Here is a 26,549-nt window from a genome sequence, read left to right as displayed (position 1 = left end):
TCTCACTCATAGGTGGGAATTGAACAATGAGATCACATGGACACACGAAGGGGAATATCACACTCTGGGGGCTGTTGAGGGGTGGGGCGAGTGGGGAGGGATAGCATTGGGAGATATACCTAATGCTAGATGACGAGTTAGTGGGTGCAGTGCACCAGCATGGCACATGTATACACATGTAACTAACCTGCACAATGTGCACATGTACCCTAAAACTTAAAGTATAATAATAAAAAAAAGAAAAATGTTCACACACACACACACACACACACACACAAAAAGACACATTCAGTATCTGTCTTATAAAAATGGTATGCATAATGTGTATGCATAATGTGGTGTGCCAATATACATATGTTTATGTGTATTGTGTATGCCTTCCAGCTGTAGTGAAATTTAGCTCTTCACCAATCATCAGTGACTGAATTTTCTTTCTTGGGACCCCAGACACTTAGATTGTCTAGAGTTTCATTTGCTATATTAGCGTTGCACAGAAATTATAAAAATGTAATGAGAAAGAAAAGGGGAGAAATATAAACTCTATGGTTTAGCTTCTAATCATAAATCAACATAATTGACTTCACCCCATTTATCTCAACTTGAACAACCAAATTTTTCAAAAGCTTCTTAACATCTCTGTGATTTATAAAAAACACAGATTGGGTTAAGAAACCTTGAAAATATAATATCAGAAAGTTCTACACGTATGCCTTTCTTTACAATTTTCAGAAGATATAGTCCAACGCTATCAATTTTTTATAGGCACCTGAGACTCTAGATATTAAAATACTTAGATTTTAGAATATTTATCTTCATTTCTAGCATCTAACCACTAGATGTTAAAAGCAACCTTAAGAATTCCACTCCCAGTCATGAATCAGGCTTAGAGTAAAATCTATTGATCTATAGAAAACCCTAGAAAATCACAAGGAATGTGTGTCAGCTCCACGAGCTCATCAATAATTGTTCCCCTTCCACACTATGCTTCAGCCATGGTGATCTTGCCATTTTTCCTAACAAGATAAGCAGGCTTATGCCAGGAGTCTTTATACTTTTTGATCCTACTGCATAATTACAGGCTTATTCTCTTGTTCTTTCATTTAGATATTGACAGTCTCCATGTAAGCAAATTATTTTATAAGTTTTTTATATACAACCAAAACGTACTTGGTAATATAGAATCCTGCCTAATGTATTTTATATGGAATTGATAACCTTATTTAAGAACAAAGCAAAAACAAAACAAAACCGACTTTATACTATTACCACCTAATATTCAGGAATCCAAATTAGTAGATTGACTTACTTTACTCAACGTTAGTAACAGGTAAAATTATAAATCTTCTAAATATAAATAAACTCATGTGAAAATACAATTATCGCTTCATAAATAACAAGTAATTAAAAAATTGTCTAGACCTTGGAAACCAATAATTATTTATATCAACCAATCAAAGAGTTAATCAAGAAAGACAAGTTGAAACTGCTGGGAAATTTTTTGCAGTCTTTCCATTCAACCATCCAGGCACAGATGACGTTTCAAAAGTTAAATTCCACATTCGCACAGTGAGGCTGGGATTTCTGATCTAGGAAGGTGTGAAGAATAACATCTGCGCTAATTTATTGAGTTTGTTCTACCCTTTAGGGGTTACATAAATTATTGATGAGGCACACTTATCTCTGTTTTGTCTGATGCAGAACTGATTTATGGTTAAAAATGTTAAGCACAGGAAACTAACATTTAAGTCCTGGGAGCAAAGGATACAGTTGATGTATAAAATAGACAACGTGTAAAATGTAAAAAAGTAAAAGATGAATAGATCTTTATTTCAAAAACAAATCTTGATGTTCAAAAGTATTAAAATAACCTGAGGTATTTAAAAACTTAGTTACATAAACATAACAGAAGATATTTTCAAAAATGCACAAAACTCTAAGCATTAATTCAGAAAATTAGCTATAGTTTTAATGTGAGAAGAAGGTGAAGGCTAACGCAGAATTTTAAGCTATCTCCCTACATGATAACGGGGAGTGTTAATACAGACCCAATTTTAAAAATTGATCTTTTTATATTACACTCTGTCAAAACGCTGTTGGAATTCCAGCTAAGCCTTAAACAACAAAGGGCACATCTTGAATAAATAAAGAATACCTGACTATCAGAGTTAACATCTTATAATATTTTAAATATAGTGTTCTAAAAAATAAAAGCACAAAAAATCCCACAAAATTATGGCTAATGTGAAGTAAAAATACAAACTGAAACTGTCCTAAACTTTTTAGACAAAAACTTTAAACCTGCAGTTTTAAGTATGAACAAATAAAAAATGACAGATGAAAGATAAAAGATCAACATGGGAATATCAGTGAGATTGGAACAGGAATTAAAAGAAATTAAAGAATGTGTAAGCAGAAACTCAGTTGTATGTAAGAAAACCAATCACCCCTTATTCAGTCTGTGACCCAGGAAATAATCAGCTATATGTATATTATGACCCTAAGTGCTTACCCTGTGAATTCTGGTTTGAGGTATATATTAAATCAGAGGGAGAAAAAGAAGGAGAGTTTATAGATCAACATGAAGAAGCCCCTCCCTCCTATAAAGGGCCTATTCTCTTGTACTTTGATGCCTGCCAGGGCAGGGATGATCATAATCTTAAAACAAAGCAAAACAAAACAAAAACAGAAGCAGTCCGCGGTGGTTTGACACAAGAAAGGTTTAACAGCAGCAGTCTCAAACATCTAGATGGAGACCACAAATCGGATACCCAGACTGTAACATTCAGTGATCTATACTAACACAGCTCCTTAAAGCCAGAGCTACCTTTTTGGTCTAAAGGATGCACAGCACTATTACGAGTTGATAGACAAGGAGCCGGCCCTGGAATTCTGCTGCTAACTGTCAAAAAGGCTAGAAGTAAGCATTTTGATCAGTCAATGCCTGAGCTTTCCCCATCAACCAAAAATGTGTTTGTTCAACTAGCTGAAAACATAGCTGGCGGCTGAGGAATTTCCTCATGCTATGTAAGTGTAGGAACTAATACGGGGGACCAGTGGCCATGGGGGGCAAAGGAATTAATGCCACAAGATAACTTCACTTCGCCAAACCCTACCAATAAGCCAGCAGCCTCAGCCAGTGTTTGCTTGTTGCAAATCTCCATAATTGGAAAGTCTTGTATTGCCTGATGGGAAAAGGCAGAATGCTCAAAAGGTAACTTAACTCTTTGTTCAGGGCTCAGTCCTTCAGAAGTTAATCTGAGTGGGCCGGTGCATCTACATAATAAGTATCCTCCTCAACCCCATCAGTCCCTCTGATTCCTTAAAAAAGTCCTGCCAGAAGACAAATTAAAAAAGAAAACCTGAAAAATCTAGAGATAAGAAGCACAATTACTTGGATTAAAAAAAAAACTATTAAATAACTTTAACAACAGATTGAGCTTCAGTAAATCTGAAGACATAAAAATTGAAACAGCCTAAAATGAGAGCAAATATCTTTGTGTCTTGTCGATGAAAATACTTTAAAATTTCCTATTCTGGAGTGTTCTGAAGAAGAAATAAGAAACCGCTTGAAAAGAAAGGTTGGTGGAAATTTTACAGAAGTGCTGATTTTTCACCAACTGTTTCCTGTTCTAGTTTCCAGCCCCTTTGTATCTCCATCTTATAAGTTGGGCAAATAATATTTTTCTTTCTCCAGAACAGTGTTAAAAACTCAGGTGAAATGGCTACTGAAGAGCTAATATTGGAAGACCAGGTTAGAGTAAGAAAAGAGTTATTGGTCCTTCAAACTTCAGAGGAATATGACACATGTACTGTAAAACAGGTGCTAATCTTATTTTAAAAAGTTCTTAGCTTTGGCACTAACACTATTGCTCATGGCCTTATAAATGTTTGTTATCAAATCTATCTAATTAAACCCTGTATGTGGTGTCTTTGAGTAATCATCTTGATTGTTTTCTTGACCTATTTTCTCTTAAAAGGTTTTTTTTTAACTCAGAAAGCTCAACATCATTAATCAGTAGAGAAATACAAATCACAGTCACAATGAGATACCACCTCAGGCCTGTCAGAATGGTGACTATTAAAACGTCAAGAAATAACAGATGCTGGAAAGTCTGTGGAGAGACAGGAAGACTTCTAAACTGTTGGAGGGAAAGTAAATTAGTGTCAACGCTGTGGAAGACAGCGTGGTAATTTGTTCAAGGATCTAGAAACACCATTGACCGAGCAATGTCATTACTGGCTATCTACCCCCAAAATACAAATGTTTCATATTTGAAAGATACCTGCACGTGTATGTTTATTGCAGTACAATTAACAGTAGCAAAGACATAGAATCAACTCAAATGCCGACTTTACTCAGAGAACATTATCAACTAGATACAGAAAATGTAGTATATATACACAAAGAAATACTTTGCAGCTTCAAAAATCAATTAGATCATGTCCCTTGCAAGGACATGGATAAAGATGGAACCATCATCCTCAGCAAAGTAACACAGGAACAGAAAACCAAACACTACATTTCCTCACTCATGAATCAGAGCTGAACATTGAGAACACCTGACACAGAAAAAGAAACCACACTGGGGGTGGAGCCAAGATTGCGAATAGGAACAGCTCCAGCCTGCAGCTCCCAGTGTGAGTGAAGCAGAAGATGGGTGATTTCTGCATTTCCAACTGAGGTACCGGGTTCATCTCACTGGGGAGTGTCGGAAAGTGGGTGAAGCAAGAGTAAACACATTCAGAAGCTAGCAGAAGGCAAGAAATAACTAAGATCAGAGCAGAACTGAAGGAAATAGAGACACAAAAACCCTTCAAAAAATCAATGAATCCAGGAGCTGGTGTTTTGAAAACATCAACAAAATTGATAGACATCTAGCAAGACTAATAAAGAAGAAAAGAGAAAAGAATCAAACAGATGCAATAAAAAATGAAAAAGGGGATATCACTACGATCCAACAGAAATACAAACTACCATCAGAGAATACTGTAAACACCTCTATGCAAATCAACTAGAAAATCTAGAAGAAATGGATAAATTCCTCGACACATACCCCCTCCCAAGACTAAACCAGGAAGAAGTTGAATCTCTGAAGAGACCAATAAGAGGCTCTGAAATTCAGGCAATAATTAATAGCTTACCAAACAAAAAAAGTCCAGAACAAGATGGATTCACAGCCAAATTCTACCAGAGGTACAAGGAAGAGATGGTACCTTTCCTTCCGAAAGTATTCCAATCAATAGAAAAAGAGGGAATCCTCCCTAACTCATTTTATGAGGCCAGCATCATCCTGATACCAAAGCCTGGCAGAGACACAACAAAAAAGAGAGAATTTTAGACCAATAACCCTGATGAACATCGATGCAAAAATCCTCAATAAAATATTGGCAAACCAAATCCAGCAGCACATCAAAAAGCGTATCCACCATGATCAAGTGGGCTTCATCTCTGGAATGCAAGGCTGGTACAATATACACAAATCAATAAACATAATCCAGCATATAAAGAGAACCAATAACAAAAACCGTATGATTATCTCAATAGATGCAGAAAAGGCCTTTCACAAAATTCAACAATGCTTCATGCTAAAAACTCTCAATAAATTAGGTATTGATGGGAATATCTCAAAATAATAAGAGCTATCTATGACAAACCCACAGCCAATATCATACTAAATGGGCAAAAACTGGAAGCATTCCCTTTGAAAACTGGCACAAGACAGGGATACCCCCTCTCACCACTCCTATTCAATATAGTGTTGGAAGTTCTGGCCGGGGCAATCAGGCAGAAGGAAAAAATGGTATTTAATTAGGAAAAGTGGAAGTCAAATTGTCCCTGTTTGCAAATGACATGATTGCATATCTAGAAAACCCCATTGTCTCAGCCCAAAATCTCCTTAAGCTGACAGACAACTTCAGCAGAGTCTCAGGATTCAAAATCAATGTGCAAAAATCACAAGCATTCTTAGACGCCAATAACAGACAAATAGAGAGCCAAATCATGAGTGAACTCCCATTCACAATGGCTTCCAAGAGAATAAAATACCTAGGAATCCAACTTACAAGGGACGTGAAGGACCTCTTCAAGGAGAACCACAAACCACTGCTTAATGAATTAAAATAGGATACAAACAAATGGAAGAACATTCCATGCTCATAGGTAGGAATAATCAATATCGTGAAAATGGCCATACTGCCCAAGGTAATTTATAGATTCGATGCCATCCCCATCAAGCTACCAATGACTTTCTTCACAGAATTGGAAAAAACTACTTTAAAGTTCATATGGGGCCCAAAAAGAGCCCGCATTTCCAAGTCAATCCTAAGCCAAAATAACAAAGCTGGAGGCATCACGCTACCTGACTTCAAACTACACTACAAGGCTACAGTAACCAAAACAACAGGGTACTGGTACCAAAACAGAGATATAGACCAATGGAACAGAACAGAGACCTCAGAAATAATGCCACATATCTACAACCATCTGATATTTGACAAACCTGACAAAAACAAGAAATGGGGAAAGGATTCCCTATTTAATAAACGGTGCTGGGAAAACTGGCTAGCCATATGCAGAAAGCTGAAACTGGATCTCTTCCTTACACCTTACACAAAAATTAATTCTAGATGGATTAAAGACTTAAATGTTAGACCTAAAACCATAAAAACCCTAGAAGAAAATGTAGGCAATACCATTCAGGACATAGGCATGGGCAAGAACTTCATGTCTAAAACACCAAAAGCAATGGCAACAAAAGCCAAAATTGACAAATGGGATCTAATTTAACTAAAGAGCATCTGCACAGCAAAAGAAACTACCATCAGAGAGAACAGGCAACCTACAAAATGGGAGAAAATTTTTGCAACCTACTTATCTGACAAAGAGCTAATATCCAGAAGCCACAATGAAATCCAACATATTTACAAGAAAAAAAAGAAACAACCTCATCAAAACGTGGATGAAGGATACGAACAGACGCTTCTTAAAAGAAGACATTTATCCAGCCAAAAGACACATGAAAAAATACTCATCATCACTGGCCATCAGAGAAATGTAAATCAAAACCACAATGAGATACCATCTCACACTAGTTAGAATGGCAATCATTAAAAGTCAGGAAACAACAGGTGCTGGAGAGGATATGGAGAAATAGGAACACTTTTACACTGTTGGTGGGACTGTGAACTAGTTCAACCATTGTGAATGTCAGTGTGGCAAGTCCTCGGGGATCTAGAACTAGAAATACCATTTGACCCAGCCATCCCTATTACTGGGTATACACACAAAAGATTACAATACATGCTGCTGTAAAGACACATGTACACGTATGTTTATTGCGGCACTATTCACAATAGCAAAGACTTGGAACCAACCCAAATGTCCAACAATGGTAGACCGGATCAAGAGAATGTGGCACATATACACCATGGAATACCATGCAGCCAGAAAACATGTTGAATTCATGTCCTTTGTAGGGACATGCATGAAGCTGGAAACCATCATTCTCAGCAAACTATGGCAAGGACAAAAACCCAAACACGGCATGTTCTCACTCACAGGTGGGAATTGACCAATGAGAATATACAGACACACGAAGAGGAACATCACACACTGGGGCCTGTTGTTGGGTGGGGAGAGAGGGGAGGGATAACATTAGGAGATATACCTAATGTTAAATGATGAGTTAATGAGTGCAGCACACCAACATGGCACGTGTATTCATATGTAACTAACCTGCACGTTGTGCACATGTACCCTAAACCTTCAAGTATAATAAAAAAAGAAAAAATAAATAAATAAAAATACAAAAATTAGTCAAGCATGGTGGTGTGTGTGTAGTCCCAGCTATTCAGGAGGCTGAGGCAGGAGAATTCCTTCATCCCAGGAGGCAGTGGCTGCAGTAAGGTGAGACTGCACCCCAGCCTGGGTGACAGAGCAAGACTCTGTCTCAAAAAAAGATAAAAACTTTGGAAATATGACTGGTGTTGATGGAAACAGAGTATTATGAGTGAGGCTGATATGGGGAAACAGGAGGATTTATTTAGGTGCACCAGCTCAGTGAGCTTATATCCAAAAAGGCTGAGTATTGAATAAAGACTGAGCAGGGTTTTTATGAGCAAACTTACAGAAGCAGACCTAAAGCACCTAATTATACAATGAACAGTTATGTAATTTACAGCATAATTGTTGACTTGCATAACTTCTTGCCTTGCATAGCTGGGTTTTGCACCTAGGTTGAAAGAGAAACAGGAACATACAGATTTTACAAAATACAAGCATTGGTAAACATAGTCATAATTAATGCTTCAGAGAAGGAGAGACAGTAAAGTAATTTGCTTTCCTTTTGAACTTTGCTTCAGTGTGGGGTATTTGTGACCCATTCCCTTGGCCTCAACTTTTTAGACAGTGTTATTTTATAACTGTCCTTGGAGTGAGATAGCTACACAGAGAAAAACATGTTTTCTTTTCATTTGAACCCTTGTCTTGCCAAATTTTTCTGTTTTTTTAAAAAATCATTTTATAGGATAAATTTAATCAAAGGCATTAGTATCATTTTATTCTTTATGGGAAAGCATGTTTTCTTCTTTTGGCACAGGTTGACATTTAGTTAGAGCTATTAACTGAGTAGCAGTGGGCCTGGCTATGTTGTTTTGGGGCTATGTAGTATGAGTAGAGGGTGGGCATCATTTTTTGGGTGCTTTTTTATATCAAGGTTATGTGGGGAAAGTGTTAGCTTTCCTGTTTCTTTTGGCTTTTGATGTCCCTGCCTTTTGGTGTTCCAGATAATGCACTATTGCCACTTTTTCTGGAGCATATACAGCTGCTAAGAGCTGTAGGATTTTTTCTGTCCACTTTATTTATTTGCCTCCAGTTGTTAAGAAATTTTCTTTTTATATATAGTTCTATGAACATGTAGTGTGGTAAAAGCATATTTAGAATGTGTTTAAATATTGACCTTTTTTTCTTTTGCAGCAAAAAGGCTCTTGTTAGGTCTATTAATTTTGCCTTTTGGTCTCATGTTCCAGTAGGCAAAGATCGAGCTTCTATCATTGAGTTTAATGTTACCACTGCATACTCGGCTTGTTGGATTTTTTTCTAGCTCAAAACTCTTTCAGTTATGAAATATTCAACATCTGGGTTTTTGAGGGATTGATCTGTAAGATCTCCTGGTTCAGAAAATACGTGATCCACTGTTTAGACACAGTTATGGAGGGGAGCATCAAATTTGACTGGGAGAAGGGTGGTCGGGCTTAAGTTGTTTGCTGTATTTTAAGTAATGTAAGGGTTTTCATATAGAAGTCCTTGGTACTGCGTTATTCTCAGATTTGACAACTAGTGATGCCTTATTTGTTCATCAAAGTTTTGACTGAGTGTGGCACATGGACTGTTAGCTGCTGTCTCAAAGTAAGTGTGTTATCCTCTTGCATTAGCAAGGCAGTGGTGGCTAATGCCTTAAGGAAAGGAGGCCATCCTAGTGCCACAGAGTCTAATTGTTTAGATAAGTATTTGACTGGACAATGCTATAATTTTATAATTTCAGTGAAGAACCATATAGCCATTTCTTTTCATTTATGCAGGTACAGAAAGAAAGGCTAAGTTACATTTGGCAGACCAAAGGCTGGGACTTGAGTTAAGGGTTTTTTTTGATTTTTTTAAATGATATTTGCTGTTTAGTTTGCCAGAGGAGGGTTTCGTTTTTACCCCTTTTGTAATATTATATAATGGCTTAGCCATCAGTGAAAAATTTGTGATTTAGATATGGTGGAATTTTTCTTCTTTTAAGAATTTTTTAATGTAATGCCTAGTGGTTTGTGTCAGGAGTGCACAAACGGCCTGTTTCTGCTTATGGCCAAGCTGGCATTCCACATGGCTTACTATGAAACCTACATATTTGACATTTTTAAGAATAATTAGTCCTTTTTTAAAAGATAATTTTAGCCTGTTTTTCATAGGAGATGGAGGAGGTCTTGAGTTTTTTGATAACAGTCATCCTGGGTTGGGTCTGCTAGAGGAAGGTCATCCACATACTGCAACAAGGAACAGTTAACATTTGGCAGGTTGTAGGCTTCAAAGTCAATGCTTCCTTAAAGACTGTGGGAGAGTCTTTGAACTTGCGGGAGCCTGGTCCAGGTGAGTTGAACAACTTATTTGTTTTATTGAAATGCAAATATAGGGTGACTAACTGGGGCTAAGCAGATATAAAAGAATACATTCTTTAAATTTAGGACTGCAAATCAGGTAGCACTTGCTGGAATGAGATTTATTAAAATACACATGTTCCAAAAGTGGAGTGTTTTAGAGCAATTGACATCGAGCTAAGATTTCATGTTGGTAAGGCCAGTTTAAATATTTACAGATACCTGGAATAGCTTCTCAGGGGACTGGGTACTGATGAACCCAAATCAGAGTTTCTTTTGGTTTTAACATGACTACCACCTGTGCATGATGTACAGCTAATCCAAGTGGGTTGCCTTTAACCCATACTCCAGGAATGTTATTAACTAAGTGAAAGAATTTTTTTATCCCACCTGCAATTCTAATTTGCTGCTTGCACTTTCTTTCTATAAATTTTCCATTCCTTAGCCTGCAGGATGATAAGGGTTAGCACCATGCTTTTTTGGAGAGTCAGAAAGAAAGTTTTTTGTTGTTGTTGTTGTTGTTGTTGTGTTTTTGCAGCTGAAATGTAATTGGTGCTTTCAGTTTTTGGAGTAATTTTTTTTCCTTAACAAGGGAACTGGACAATTCAGGAGGTATAGGAATTTATGTTGAACTTCCAATCCTTTGATGACACACCTCCTTACCAGAACAGCTTTTTTCTCTGAGATTCCTGTGGCTTTTATAATAGTTTTATAGCTTCAGATAGTGGCCCTAAGGGTTCAGTCAGTACTGAATGTGTAGCCCTGGTGTTTACATAAAGTCCATCAGCTGGCCTTCAACTTTTAATGTGACCATGGGCCAATGGAGTTGTAATAAGAAAAAGCCTGGTCTGTCCTAGTACCCATATCCTTTAGTGCCAGCCAGCCTGTTTAGATTCGTATTTGGTTTTCCCACAGTGAGGCAGCCCTTAGCCGGACTCTTTTATACCACAGTCCTGATTATACTTTTTATTACCTTCTGGACATTTATTCTTTCAGTATTTTTCTTTTCCATCACACACATTGTTTTCTCTCTAGCCTCGGCTGGCTTTTAAATTTTTGACTAAATTGACATCTTTCACATGCACGTGCACGTCCACATTCTTGTATATTGCTAGTCATTTTTTTAATGAGAGCTGCTGCTAAGAGATTGGCCTTTTTTAAACCTCTGATTTGCTTTTTTTTTTTTTTTCTTTGCTTCCTGGTGATGGTTAACCTACATTTTGGTGGCCATTTCTGTAAGCTGGGTTGTATTCGTGCCTGCAAAACCATGTATATTTTGCAACTGGTGCACTGGCTTCTAGCCCTTGATGGGCTGCCTGAGTTATCCTCTGGCACTCCTCCATGTTAAACAATGTTAACATAAGTTATCTTCAATTTAGCCAGGTTGGATTGTGTGTTAGAAAGGTGGACTGTGTTAGATTTATGAGAGCTTGGGGCTTTTCCTTGTAGGAGGTAGTGTGTTGATTTACATTTAGGAGATCAGTGGTTGAAAAGGGCTGATAGATGAAGGTTTGCTGCCCCCCACACCAGGATGTGGTACTGGTCATTATAACAGTTGAGTCCTTGCATTTCCCTGAGAGGTATTTATATAGCTTGACCATGATCAGATTTGAGGCAGCCTGGTTCACTATCCTGAATTCCATCACTGGCCTCTCAAGGCTCCAATTCTTCCCTCTGGGGTGAAACCTGGGGTGTACTGGCAATGGAACCTAGCTCCTGGGGGGCTGTTTGCCTCAGCAAAGGGAGGTAGGCTGTGAAATATGGAGCAGAATTTTTTTTTCCTTTTGTAGTTTTTTAAAACTGGGTTTCCTTTCTGTCCTTGGGACTTTCCTTTTAACTCAGTGTTTGCTGGTGAAGCTGCTTCTATTTTCACTTTTGGCTCGGCCTGCGCTACAAGTGTTTTGCAATAAGCTGTGAAGCAGGGCTGGATTCATGTTGTTCTTGTTTGTATTATATTTAATTATGAGTTAATATAAGAAAATTGGTCTGGGTACCCTGGCTATCCTCAGACCCCTGTCATTACCTCAAATTCATGACCAATTCTTTCTGTGTGTATAGTTTTTTGGGTCACCTATTTAATACCAAAAGGGGGCCATTTTAGTTTACAGAGAGTTTTTTACCTTTGCAGGGTTAGCTTAATTTTATAGTTACCTGTAAACCTTTTCTTAAAGTTTTTTTTTTAGCATATATTTGAATGATGTATGTTGTGACAACTCTCTTCCCATTTCTTTTCAGTTATGATGCAGTGTACTCATGCTCACTTTTTACCTTTGTTTCCAGCCAGTTAGACCATCTCCTATTATGGGGGCTTTTAGATACTACTTAGCTTTGGAGAGTTTCTTAAGCCCAACACAATTGCTGAAGTTGTGGGGTAGCTTCTTTTAGCCATATGTGGATCACCACTAGTCTTGATCAGCCCCACACTTGGCTTGGAACACATTCTTCACTAAGAGACTTGTGGTTCCTCACTTTATGGCCGATTAGCCTAGTTAGGCCTCACCACTCACACATCATCCTTCTACCAGTTCTCATGTTCCTGATTGGGGTGGCGAGTCACTTTCACCACCTCCAGTTTCCTTCTGAGCTGATTTAGTGAGCCACTGTCACATGCTGTGTTGGTTGAGGTGTAAGTTTCTTCTGAATTGGTGAACCACTCTTGCGGCCTGCAGCACCTCTGGGTTGGATTACCAGTTATATCCTAGGAGGTGATTAGGCTCCCTTTTGGTCCTTGTGGGATGTGTCCTGCCTTGGGTCCCAATACCTTACTGTGGTTTCTGAAGTGAGCTGTTCCTGGAATTGTCCTATAACCCATTAGGTACCATTGCACTGCTTGGTAGGGGCACGAGGTCACAAAATGGCTGATCTCCCCTCCAGGCTGAAGTTCTCCCAATGGTGCTCCTTGGGTCACAGGACTCCTGAGACCCAGGGCTTAAGCCCCAGGGGCAAAGGAGACAGGAAACCTGTCATCTCCACTCCTGGCTGACTGGCCAATAATGTTGTGGGAAGCAGAGGACCACAGAGATTAATATGGGGAAATAGGAGGATGTATTTAGGTGCCCTGGCTCAGCAGACTTATATCCAAAAATGCTGAGCATTGAACAAAGACTGAGGGGGATATTTGTAAGCCAAATTACAAAAGCAGAACTACAGAAGCTAATTTGACAATGACAGGTTACATAATTTATAGCATAACTGTTGAGTTAGCATAACTTTCGCCTTGCAGAGCTTGTAGCCTTGTAGCTGCATTGAAAAGAAAAAAAAAACAGTAAGCTTCAAATCTTACTAAATACAAGCATTGGGAAACATAGTCATAATTAATGTTTCAGAGAAGAAGAGACGTTATAGATATTTATTTTTCTTTTCTTTTCAGTGCAGACACTGAAGCTTGAGCCTGGAATTGTGGAGTCAGTTCTCTCTGCTGTGGGGCCCATGTATGGGTAGAAGTCTCCTCATGACTCAAATCACAGCCTTGGTAACCCACTGGTCCAGTTCCTAAAAACACCCACTCCTTAGTGTTTCAAGAATCATGCTCTAGAGTCCACTGCCACGTTTGAATTTATTGCAATGTTATGGAAATGAGAACTTTATCTAGGCCTGGCACTGTGGCTCACACCTGTCATCTCAGCACTTTTGGAGGCAGAGCTGGGCAGATTAACTGAGATCAGGAGCTTGAGACTAGCCTGGCCAACGTAGTGTAGTACCATTTCTACTAAATATACAAAAATTAGCCGAGTGTTGTGGCCTACTCCAGTAGTCCAGGCTACCTGGGAGGCTGAGGTAGGAGAAACACTTGAACTCAGGAGGCAGAGGTTGCAATGAGTGGAGATCATGTCTCTGCACTCCAGTCTGGGTGACAGAGTAAGACTCTGCCCTCACTCACCAAAAAACAAAAACATAAACAAAAACAAAAAACAAAAATGTATCTGTTTATATTTCAATGCCAAAATATTTTAAATGACTTTTTAATGTTGCGTATAATTTTTCCAAGTTTAGAAATAACCTCCATTTGTTTGTTTTCACATATTTTGTACATTTGTTTTTTTCTTAATAAACTGAGTCTATTGACAGAACTATGAAGATGCTTATTTATACCATATCTCATGTTCTACATGTCCAGTGTAGCAAATATGCATTATCCACTTATTTGCTAAAAGCCATCCTTTTTTCTCTTCATAATTTAGATGATTCTCAAATATCACACATCATTTTGCAATCTGATTCTAACTTCTATACTGCCAAATGGTCTGCAGAATTAATCTAAAAAAAAAAAAAACGAACAAAATCAGTGAAGGCTGACAGAGTAAGTAACGTGATTCAGCTGAAGCTAGTCAATCAGAAAGTTGTACTTACCGAAACTTTTGGTCTGGAGGGATGGAGAGGCTGTGCCTTGACTCAGTGGGTGATTGCTGGGGCATTCTGTCGGAACAAGGACTGGGGAAACCACATGTAATCTATCCAGACCTAAGGTTCAGAAGGAACCAAGGCAAGAATATTACCAGGTGCATGAAGATACCAAGAGGTTTCTAAAGAGCTCTATTAGTTCAAAAATAAATTGTTATCCTTGCAAATAGCAAATTATGATGCATAAGATCCACAAAACTAATGATTCAAACACCTAAGTTAATTGCACTGGCAATAATAAAATGCATGAAAGTAACAGGCAGCAAAGGAAAGACAGCTCTTAGTATCTAAACACCTCTGTGTGTAAAGGAGACACTAGACCTTGCCAGTCTGTCCTGCTGACTCTCACAGCAACCCTCTATCATGGGTGGAGAGATGGAGGGTAGCTACCCAACTCCAGAGCAGCACAAAACGCTTTGTCCAGGTGGCTAACCTTCCAGATACATTTCACTTTAAGGTTCCTTTTTGCTTTCGGAAAAGGGGTAGAGAAGACTTGTCTGGAGGAACTGCCACTGTGTAGCCTCAACACTGCACTGCCCATGAGTGCTTCCAGGTGCCATTCCTTTAATCTTTAAGTTTTTTCACTTGAGGCTGCTCAGAGACAACTCTGTCCTCTGCAAACATACGGCTTTCTAGAGAACTGGAAGTAATGTTTTTGAAAGCTTTCAGCAAGCGCAGAGATGGTGAGCTCTTTGCTGGTAGTGGGCTTTTGGTATGATGTTAACGACTCTCAGATAGCAACTTCTGAAAGCCTTTTCCAAGGGTCTGTCCTCTTACTTAAGCTCTTTGCCTCTAGCTTAAGCTCTTTGCCTCTTGCTTAAGCTCTTTGACCCTTGCTTAGTATTAACTACAAACTCAAGGTCAGAATTGGAAGGACTACCCTCCACAGCTCCATTTGGATAATTTGGGATCCTTGATGTAACCATACCTCTTTTCTGTTTAAGAGATTCGTTCAAGAAATCCTCATGTATAGCACCATTGCAAGGCACCATATTGCCATTTATTAATCCACTGACAGAATGATGGATCAGATGCTGCTTTGGATTACAGTACACTTTATTCTCTAGGGCTGCAGAGTACAAAATGCTAATTTCAAAAGTGAGTGGACACAGAAGAGAAGAAAATTCGTATAATTGAGAATATTATTGTTTTGAAAAGTTGAAGAGAGCAATAATAAGGACAAACTTCCACATTAAACAGTTTCTGATGCCATGGTAGTGATAACCACTAACATTTATTGAGGGCTTATTGTACCAGCTACAGCTTCATGTGTCTTTTGTAACACGGTACAACTTCAGAATCCATTATGCTCAATTTCCACATCCCCACAGCTCCGAAAATTGAAAATTTATTCATAACTTAGGGGCATAGCCTAGCCAGACATGAACTCATTTGGTTAAATACTATGACCTGAACTGACGTGAACCCATTTATTATCTTTATTTGCCCCGGCATGAATATTCATACAGTTGACTGGAAAATAACTAATGCATTTCACTACAGCAGGTCCTACAGAATTCACATGCTGTGGATTTCGTGTGCTGTGAAATCCACAGCATACGGCATGAGTTTCAGACAAAAAGTAAGAACCCGCATTCACAACACCACTGTGGTCAAGGAATTCTCACAGCTTCCATTTTATAGACGGGAGACTAAAGCTTATTGACCCTGGGTCACACCATTAGCAGGTTCAAGAGCTACTGGACTTTCCTAAGGCAAAGCCAGTGCATGTGTCTCACTGTCCTGAAATGCCTTCCAATGAAGCTGTGAGAAAGAAGCTTGCCCTCCTCATTGCATGCAAGTGCAAAAGTTCTATTCCCATTCAACTATTTTTATTAACATGAGACTATGGTTTCAGCTGTGAGAAGTTTCACAAACAGAACTGAAAGGAAAATGAGACCAGAAAGGAGAAGAAATGTGTAAAGAGTTAAAAATAAGTCAAGTGCTGGTAGAAGAGAGCAAGGAACTTGTGAGGAAAAAGTGCAAAGGGGAACGAGGAAGGCTGAGAACAAGTTTGAGAAACCAGTTAACTGGTAACACAAACACACTTTCTTTGACCTTGAAAGCAACTGAAGAAGAAAGCATCTAAGCTTCAATATCCTTATTATGAAGTAGGAAGGGGCGCAGATGTATCCACAGTGAACACACAATAATAAAATCATACCAATCATACCAATCACCATTTATTGAGTGTTTTCTTATGTCCCAGGCACTGCGTTGTAACCCATCTCCTTTCATCACTTTCATCATGGCTCAATAGGCATTATTTTCCCCATTAAAAATGAGGAAACTGAGGCCCAATGAAGTTAAGGTAACATGTCCAAGATTAAACAACTAACTTCAAAACAGGGATCCAAAAGAACAGTTGTCTGATTCTGAGAGCAATGTTCTCTTTGCTAAACCGCCTTGCTCCTCCTGTGTGTGCATATATCTATCAAGGAATCCATGAAACTACTGAACTGCTGTTAACATTGAGGTAACAAATAGAAAAGAAAATTCTAAGATAAACCTGGAGACTTCTATGTCACCACCACGCCTTTCCCATTTGAGACACAAGGCTCTCCCAAGCCATGAGGCACCTATGAAACAAGTGACTTTTGCTGATGATCCAGATGGTATTACCAAAGTGGATAGGGAGTTTTACTTCTAAGATGACACACGTTTCTGTGGCTTTTCCTCTAACATAACAATTACTTAATATTCAATAAATTAGGGTCATTCCATTTTCACAAGCATCAGAAGCTTTACACACAGAAAAATATTCATAGATTTAAAATGTCTCTAACCTGTCTGAGTTTGCTTCAGTTGCAATACAAAATCGGCTACCTGAATACTTAACTTTTTATGGAAGTTTGTAATCTAGTATCTGGGCCTTCAGCCATGCAGAATGCTCATTCTGAAAAGATTCGGAATCAGAAAAGAAATTATCGCAAAACAAATCACGGCTTGCTTCACAAGGAGACGTTTTCTTATCCTGTTTGTACTCTTTTAATTGAGAATATGTATGCCAGTAAACAACAGGGTCCCTATTTTAAAAATGACAAACAGAACACAAACTAGGTGGGTTTAACAGATTTCACCATCTTTTTCAGTCATATCAAAACATTCTAGGGCATGTGGGCAGAAGACACGGTGAATGTTTGTAATCCTTAGGGTGAGAATCCAGAGATAATAGTGGAAAAAATCTGGCACTCTGAAAATTTTACGTTTAGGTGTGTTTGCTTTCTTCTCCATGTTATTGCTATTATGAATGTAAGATCATATTATCACTAGAGAATTTTCTCAGATGACAAAGAGGAACTTTACTATATTTGGGAGAGTAATGTTTGATATTAAAATAAATCTGATTTGCACAGGTGTGACTTGGGCCAAGTCTACATATTGAAGAAGTGTATTTGTATCAAAGTGGAACTGGCAAGGAGCAAGACTCACTGCATCTTGCAGTTGTACTGCAGAGCTGGCCTGTGGTTTTCGAACTCCTCATGCTCAGCTATGATAGCATTTCCTGCTTTCTGCAGTTCTTTCTGAAATACCACAATTTCACGAGCCAGTGGAGCCAGATATAAGAAGGTCAAAAGAAATCCTAGTCATTATCTACCTTAAGTTTTCTTATTTCATTTAACAGAAACATTTAAGCAGGTTTTACATTGTTGTTTCTTTTCTTGGTACTCATGCAATAAATATAATATTAATTCTATTTAATGAGCTCAGAGTAGTCCTGACACTCAAATTTCAGAACAAAAGTATTTAGTGCATTTTATTGCAAACGTTATTACTCTTGGAGTCCTACTCCAAGTAAAAGAACTCTTTCAAATCCTCAGATTAACCTAAATAGCTGTTTCTCTTCTATACCATGAACAGAAGGAGCTCTCTGTCTCGTCTACCTGTTGATGACATCCCCAACATCCAAAATAATCTGTGCATCTGTCAGCAGCAGTTGGGATCCAGGCAGAAAGCAGATGGCTCCCACAGACAAAGTCATCTAAGAGTCCTTTAATAAAGGGTGACTTATGCAGCATGCCCACAAATGTTGGGGAAGTTCCCTTACATAGTAACAGGGCAACTCTATTAGCACTGACTACTCTAAGGAAAGTTAAAGGCGCTAGGTATTAGCTCCCTCTGCTGGCAATCTGGAAGGCCATGGAGAGGTAAAAACTACATTTATTTTGTATGTATCCTGAGAGAGAGGAAATAGCAGTAGAGAAAATTGAGGTAGGGAAGTGATAAACTGTCTGCCAAAATGTTGTTCCTGATTTTTTTTCTGTCTCTCTTGATTAACTTACTTTTTCATTATTGCCAAAAGAAGAGTAAGGTAGGCAGAGGTTAGAATCAAACAAATCAAATCTAAAGAAGGGAGAAAACAATATTAAAGAATATGGAGGCACATTTTTTAATGAACGAAGATTCCTGGCATATCTATTTTTGTCAATTAACAAAACATTCCCAGTGGAAAATAAGGCTTATTGCACAAACTACAGACAGATGAGCTTTCAGTCAATCCCAGGTAAGATCTGAAAAATGAAATATTTGTGAGCACTTAAAAAAGGTGAATAACACAAAAGAAATAGTTTCACCCAATGCAAATAAAGTCAGACTACCATACTTTCTTTGTTGAGCATATAGCTGGTAAAAGCTGCAGGTGTAGAACTCAGTTCTGGACATATGGAACTCAGTTACTGGACATAAACAAAACTATCAGAACTGAAGGATTGAAATTAACTGCAAAATGTATGATCTGTTCAAGTATTGGTGGCCTCTCAAAATTTTCTGTCTGGTCTTACTGTAAGCTGGTGATAGCATCTCAGTCTCTTTTTCATCTTAATATTTAATATGTCAAAAGCAAAACCCTAGTGTTTTTTCCTCTTAATTTGTATTTTCTAATTATAGGTGATATCACCTTTATCAAGAAGAACTCTACTTGGCAATAAACATTAGAATATTGTGATTATATATATATATATTTATCATGGTTACTGTGTATACATATATACATATATATGCATATATATAGTAATTTTTTTAATCTCATAATTCTGAATTTCAAAAATAAACATGCATACTTAAAATTCAAAAGCTTCAACCCAGTGCTTCAGCACTACTTCTCTTCCTCTTAGCAAATCCATGGCTTTTACTTAAAGTTGCCTTTGGCCATAAATTTCTTTTATGTCAATCTACATAGAAAATTATTAATTTTTCACAAGAAAACTGATGAAAGCCAAACTGATGTAAATGAATATACTGTTTTCTAAATTCCACAAAGCAACAATTTCACCTTCAAGAGACTCCAACTTGGCTGGTTACTGTGGCTCACAACTGTTATCTTAGCACTTTGGGAGGCCAATGTGGTAGGATCACCTGAGGTCAGGAGTTCAAGACCAGCCTGTGTAGCATTGTAAAACCACATCTCTAACAAAATGCAAAAATTAGCCAGGCATCATGGCGGGAACCTGTAGTTTCTGCTACTCAGGAGGCTGAGGCAAGGGAATCACCTGAACCTGGGAGACAAAGGTGGTTGTGGTGACCTGATAATTACCATGGAACTTCAGCCATGGTGACAGAGTGAGACTCCATCTAAAAAAAAAAAATTCCAGACTTGAGTTTGAATTTTTTCAACCTATTGGAAAGCAAAGTTTCAAACTTATACAACTAGATATTCTAGCTGCATACAAATTGACTCTCCTAATTACTGTTTACCTGTATTTTCATATGTTCCTAACATCCCTTATGTAATATATGCTACTTAGTGCTTTAAAATCTCCAGTCCTTTATCTAAAAAAGATTTTTTGACAGGTTCCTGCCCTATTGCCTAGGCTGTAGTGCACTGGTGTGGTCTTGACCCACTACAACCTCTGCCTCTTGGCCTCAAGTGATCCTCCTACCTCAGCCCCTCGAGTAGCTGGGACTACAAGCACACACCACCAAGTCCGGCTAATTTTTTGTGTTTTTTATAGAGAAGGGCTTTGTCAAGCTGCGCAGACTGCTCTTGAACCTCTGGGTTCAAATGACATGCCCACCTCAGCCTCTCAAAATGCTGGGACTGCAGGCATAAGCCACCACACCTGGTCCCGTTAACTAAAAATTGATGAGTTCTTCAGGAAGAACCATTGAACAAAATGTGCATTCAGCAATAAAACTGCAAAAGAATATAATCCCACAGTTTTTAGTGATGGTGCTCTCTGTATGTTTCAGTTCATGGGTCATTCTGACCCAGAGTTAGCAAGCTCTTATGAACTCCTAAATGAATGGGCCATCCTTCCATTTATGTTTTCACAGAGCAAGAATTTACTAACTACTTAACACATATCAAGCAGCATACTGGGAACAAGTTAGACAAATGTAGACAGATATAGTCACTGTCTCTAAAGACCTCACAATTTAATCAGGGAGAAATAATCACAATAAGGTATAACTTCATAACTGAGGTAAATAAAGACTGCATGCAGGAATGAGACCTAAATCATTTGCTCAGTGGGAGTCAGGGAAGATATCACCAGGGTGACAGTCCAGCTGTGTCTTGAAAGACAGTATGGTTTTATCAGGAAGAGAAAAGGATTGACATTCCAGGTGAGGAAATACAGCCATGGCGGTTTGTGTGAGGATGACAATCTTCCTCAAAGCCTTCAGAAACTCACAGTTAAATAAACAGGAATCTAGCCACTCCCGTATCTTGCAGATGAAGTTATTAGTCTAAACACAATCCAAACATCTCAAAAAACTGTGCTTCCAACATTCATTTTTATAGCTGGAGCAAGCCCAATTCCCAGCAATGCTATACAAAATTGTAAAGGGTGTGCACTTAACATTAAACAAGTAGGTCTCATTGAGAAGCCCAAAGCAAGACTTAATGCTAGGGTAAAGCCTTGCTACTTTTAACATCTGGCAGCAGCAGTTCACGATGTAGGCCAAAAATACTGCTGTAAATCCAGTGTGGTCTAAGACATACACTTAGAAACAGAATATGAGTTCTTAAAAAATAGATTCAATCCCACTTGCTGAAATAGACTCCCTGCCACTCCTCATCCTCACTTTCTCTTGTCCAGTTACTTCCCAGATGACCAGATCAAATGGCCACATGGATGACCTTTGCAGCCCTGGTGACTCCTTCACCCCAGGGACCTTGAACTTTGTTCATTTCCATGACTCCATCCAATGGCAGCACAGTGCATTTGCTTTCCAGTATCCACCTGAAACCTAATCCTGCAATTCTGTACTCTTGGACAATTGTTATAATTCCACCTGCCAGTCTCTCCAGATCTAGTCCTTGATCCCTGAGACCGCTAATCCACCCTCCCTTTCCCCCTGGGTTAGCTGCCACTTGCCCTCTCCTCTGCTTCCCTTCACTATGCAAGATAAGCCCAGAATCTTCAGTTAAATAGGCTGCCATTCTCACATCAAATAAGGTAGGCTCTGCAAACCTCCAATCCTTAAACATCTTCATCTTTCCACCCTCACTGAAAGGTGAAGAAGAGATGGATGCTTAGAATTCCTCCACAGACCTACCAAAAGTAAAAATAAAAATGAAAAATAAACTCCCCTACAAGCACATGGTTTGGGCGTACTTAATTTCAGGCTCCCCCAACTATAGCTGGGCCCTCAATACAGGTGATCAGTCCTCTGTGCCTTAAAGAGCTGTTCTTCCGTTACACACTTGAGCTGCTCTGTACCTCTGAGCTGCTCCTAAAACCCATGATCTAACCCTCTAATCTGCCTGAGAAGATGGAGCTTATTTAGAGTGTGTTTCTCATTATCCCAACTTGACTGTTTACCTCTGACATTCTTCCTTTTCTACTTGTCCCAGAGGAAGCAAATGTGTTTACGTTTCAAGGCCCATGCTCCTTTTTCTTTGCAATCTTGACCCCAGTTCCTATTGCTCTTCTGGGGCCTTGTTACCTCAATTGTATCATCTCATTCCTGGATCTTGAGCCAACCTACTAATAGCTGCAGGAAATAGGTACACAGTAAAATATTTGTAAATGCCACCTGTTGGGAACAGTCCCCCAAAATCTGGCCATAAACTGGCCCCAAACTGGCCATAAATAAAATCTCTGCAGCACTGTGACATGTTCATGATGGCCATAACACCCACACTGGAAGGTTGTGGGTTTACCAGAATGAGGGCAAAAAACACCTGGCCCACCCTCGGTGGAAAACTGCTTAATGGCATTCTTAAACCACAAACAATAGCGTGAGCAATCTGTGCCTTAAGGACATGCCCCTGCTGCAGATAAATAGCCAAACCCATCCCTTTATTTTGGCTCATCCCTTCATTTCCCATAAGGGATACTTTCAATTAATCGAATATCTATAGAAACAATTCTAATGACTGGCTTGCTGTTAGTAAATAAGTGGGTAAATCTCTGTTCAGGGCCATCAGCTCTGAAGGCTGTGAGACCCCTGATTTCCCACTTTACACTTCTATATTTGTGTGCGTGTGTGTGTGTGTGTGTGGTTTAATTCCTCTAGCACCGCTGGGTTAGGGTTTCCCCAGCTGAGCTTGTCTCGGCAAGGGGCACCCATACGCAAGGGGTTGAATCCAGGTCAAAGGATCACTGGAGTGATGGTTGGAGAATGTGGAACCAGCTGGAGGACACCCGAGGACTCTTAAAGCAATCCCCTTGGTGAGTAAGAAGGGGAGTTCAGAAGCATCAGGGTAACAATGGGACCAGTGAGGGCTGTGGTTAGTTCCACCTTGGAACTTTTTCACACTGATGATGGGGAGGAAGGAGAGTATAACGAAAGTAACACAGGAGGTTTCAGAGCAGGTTTATTTGCCAACTAAAGCTAAAGCGGCAAAGGAGGGAGAGGTTCATCCCTATCCTTCTGCACCCCCTCATTATTATACTGAAGAAAAAGGCCCTCCAGATCTTTCTTTTCCAGAGGACCCTGGGTGAAAACTTTTTGCCCCAGTGAGTGTTCAAGCAGTGCCTTGAGTGCTCTCAGTTCTATACAGGCAGTAATTCAGCAAGCTAGAAGACAGGGTGATTTAGAGGCTTGGCAGTACTCTGTTAGAATACACCCCCAGATCAGCAGGGAAATATTTGAGGCTTTTCCTTTTAAATTACTCAAGAATTTAAACAAGCTATTCATACTAAAAAAGAATGTAGAAAAAATCAGTGAGTCAGCCTGCCAGATAGCAGGAAAAAGTAACTGCTGAGTCTGAAATGTGTCCAAAATGTAAAAAAGGAAAACATTGAGCTAGTCAGTGTCACTCTAAGTTTGATAAAGATGGGAACACAATTTCAGGAAATGCCATGAGGTGCCAGCCCATCCCAGCCCCCACTCCAGACTGGGGCATTTCCAGCTCAGGCCATTCCTTCACCTCTGTACAATATCTGTCCCCTGCCACAGCCAGTAGTGTGGCAGTAGATTTATGCTGCACAAAAGCTGTGAGCCTTCCGCCTGGGGAACACCCACATAAGGTCCCAACAGGAGTCTGTGGACCCTTGCCACTGGGAACAATAGGATCACTTTTAGGAAGGTCTAGTTTAAGTTTAAAAGAGGTACAAATACATACAGGAGTCATTGATTCAGACTACAATGGGGAAATTCAAATTGTTATATCTACTTCTGTTCGCTGGAAAGCAGAGCCAGGAGAGTATATAGCACAGCTCCTGATTGTGCTGTATTTGGGAATGGGAAAAAGTGAAATTAAATGAAGAGGAGGATTTGGAAGCACAAATAAACAAGGCAAAGCTGCCTATTGGGTAAATCAAATTACTGATAATTGTCCTACCTGTGAAATACGTATTCAGGAAAATAAATTTAAAGGTTTGGTAGTTACAGGAGCAGGCATTTCAAACATTTCTCTTCAGCACTGGCCATCTGCATGGCCAATTCATTGTATATGAAACTGACTAATGAATGGACTCTTTTTAAAAGAAAACAATAAGCATGTATTTTCTATTTCTCAGTTACTTTTTTTAAAATTGGAAATTAATGTGGGATTTTATTCATATCCTTCTATTTTTCTTTTCCTTTAGCTAATATTAATTTTTTGTCTCCTAGATGACAGGCAGTCATATATTGTAGGTATCACAATGAACAAAAGACAGTGAGATAATTTGTAAGCTTTAATGAAGCTTATAGTCTTTATCAGTCAGGGTCTTAGCAAATAACAGATGGCATACTCAAAAGTTACTACTACTCCTAGGCCTAAAGGGTCAAGGGGAGGAAATCCTTTCTGGAACCCACAGTGAAAGTTCTATCTGTATGAAAGATTTGACCACACGAGCTATTAACAGATAGACAAATCAGCCCAGACAACTTGCAGTCTCTAAGGGAAGGAAACAAAGGAATTAGTACTTCATTCTCTCCTTCCACCCTCAGATATCTTGCCAGTAGTTTCCTTTGGCCAAATCTAGTTGGAATCCAGAGGGTAAAGAAACCCAAGCAGGCCAGCTTCATGGAAAATACTACAATATGAAACTAGATAGAGAATCAATCTATAGCAGATATCTAGCCAGTATTTTCCTTTGGCCAAATCTAGTTGGAAGCCAGAGGGTAAAGAAGCCCAAGCAAGCCAGATTTATGGAAAATAGTACAACATGGAAACAGATAGAGAATCAATCTGTAGCAAAAACTAAAGAATAAGCAGCACACAATATATGGAAACTGGCATTTAAGTAGGTAAGTATTATATAGAGTGATAAGTGCTATGTTAGAGGAAGTTCTGCATGGCATTACAACTTTTAGAAGGGGCATCCCTGATTTGCTACTCTGCAGTGTACCTCTTGGACAGGTGTTGTCCACCAATTCTGCTCTAGTCAGATCAATTCATATTCAGTAATTTTAAAAAGCATTTTATTATGCAAATTTTTGAATTCCATATGAAAGCAAAGAGAACAGTAATTAGTTGCGATGTATCCATCATGTACAGTCAACAACCATCATTACTTTGGAATATTGAGGCTTCTATCGCCCAACTACTCTTTTTAATTTTATTTGAGAGGAGTTTATAAAATATTACAGCATTATGTTATTTTACCAGAAAATACTTAAATACACATCTCTGACAATAATATTTTAAATAGATTTTACATATCACCATGTCACTGGCATACTTAATAACATTAACCTATTATGCTAAGAAAATTAATTAAATTCTTTAACACCATCTAATATCATCTATACTCAAAAATCCCTCAGATCATGCAATTGATTGAGAGAGAAACCGGACCGTTTGTCCTATAGACCATCCCACATTCTGAATATCACAGATTGGTTCCTTATGACTTCATTTAATATACTCCTCTTTTTCTGGTATTTCCCTTAAAATTGTGTGTAGCTCCAGAGCCTTAATTGTATTTTGTTCCAATTTTAGGCAATAATATTTAGTGAGTTGTGGTGTATACTTTCCATTACACTGCCTTGGAGGCATATAATGTCTGATTGTCCTACTTCCAGTAATGGAAACTGTCACTGTGGGTTCAGATGATGTCAACCTGACCCTTCCATCATCAAATTTCTCACCAACACTTCAACTAAGGTTTTTAGAATTAATTGATTATTGTTGTCAAGTTACATTACGCTTTTAGGGGACACAAAATGGAGATTTTCTTCTTCTATCATTCCTTTTGAATCTATCAATTCAACAAAGAATAACTTTCTCTCCATAATTATCAGCTTATCTTAAAATGCTCTTCATCTGGAAAGGGACGATGAATGCTTTAAAATTTCCCCTTCATCTCTTTTCAGAAAAATGGGTCGATGTCTTAGCAACTTCCAATGATATCTAATAAGTTTTTATCATTCTGAATTTATTTACTTTTATACATGTGATGTGTTTTTGACGATTGAAGTTATTGCTCAAATTATGTCTTTTTCTGTCCAGTGGGAGTTCACTAAGTTAACATGTATGTTAATATTTTGCTTAACTTGAAATTGAGATGCTTGAATTATACTCACTCCCAACATCTCTCCCTTTTAAAATACTATATGTTGCTACAAGACTTTGACGGAATATCACATGAATACACTTGAACCTCTAATCACTAGCCACATATTGGATA

At 38.6% G+C, this 26,549-nt stretch overlaps 1 pseudogene; it reads right to left on the bottom strand.

Moving 5' to 3' along the window:
* LOC100608902 (centriole and centriolar satellite protein OFD1-like) overlaps nt 1–26,549 on the bottom strand; it is a 63,244-nt pseudogene that overhangs the window by 27,103 nt on the left and 9,592 nt on the right.

This window comes from Pan troglodytes, chromosome Y (assembly GCF_028858775.2).
Source record: "Pan troglodytes isolate AG18354 chromosome Y, NHGRI_mPanTro3-v2.0_pri, whole genome shotgun sequence".
NCBI classification, from domain to species: Eukaryota; Metazoa; Chordata; class Mammalia; order Primates; family Hominidae; genus Pan; species Pan troglodytes.
The sequence above is the reverse complement of the archived record's forward strand: the minus strand, read 5'-3'. Positions and strand labels throughout refer to the sequence as shown.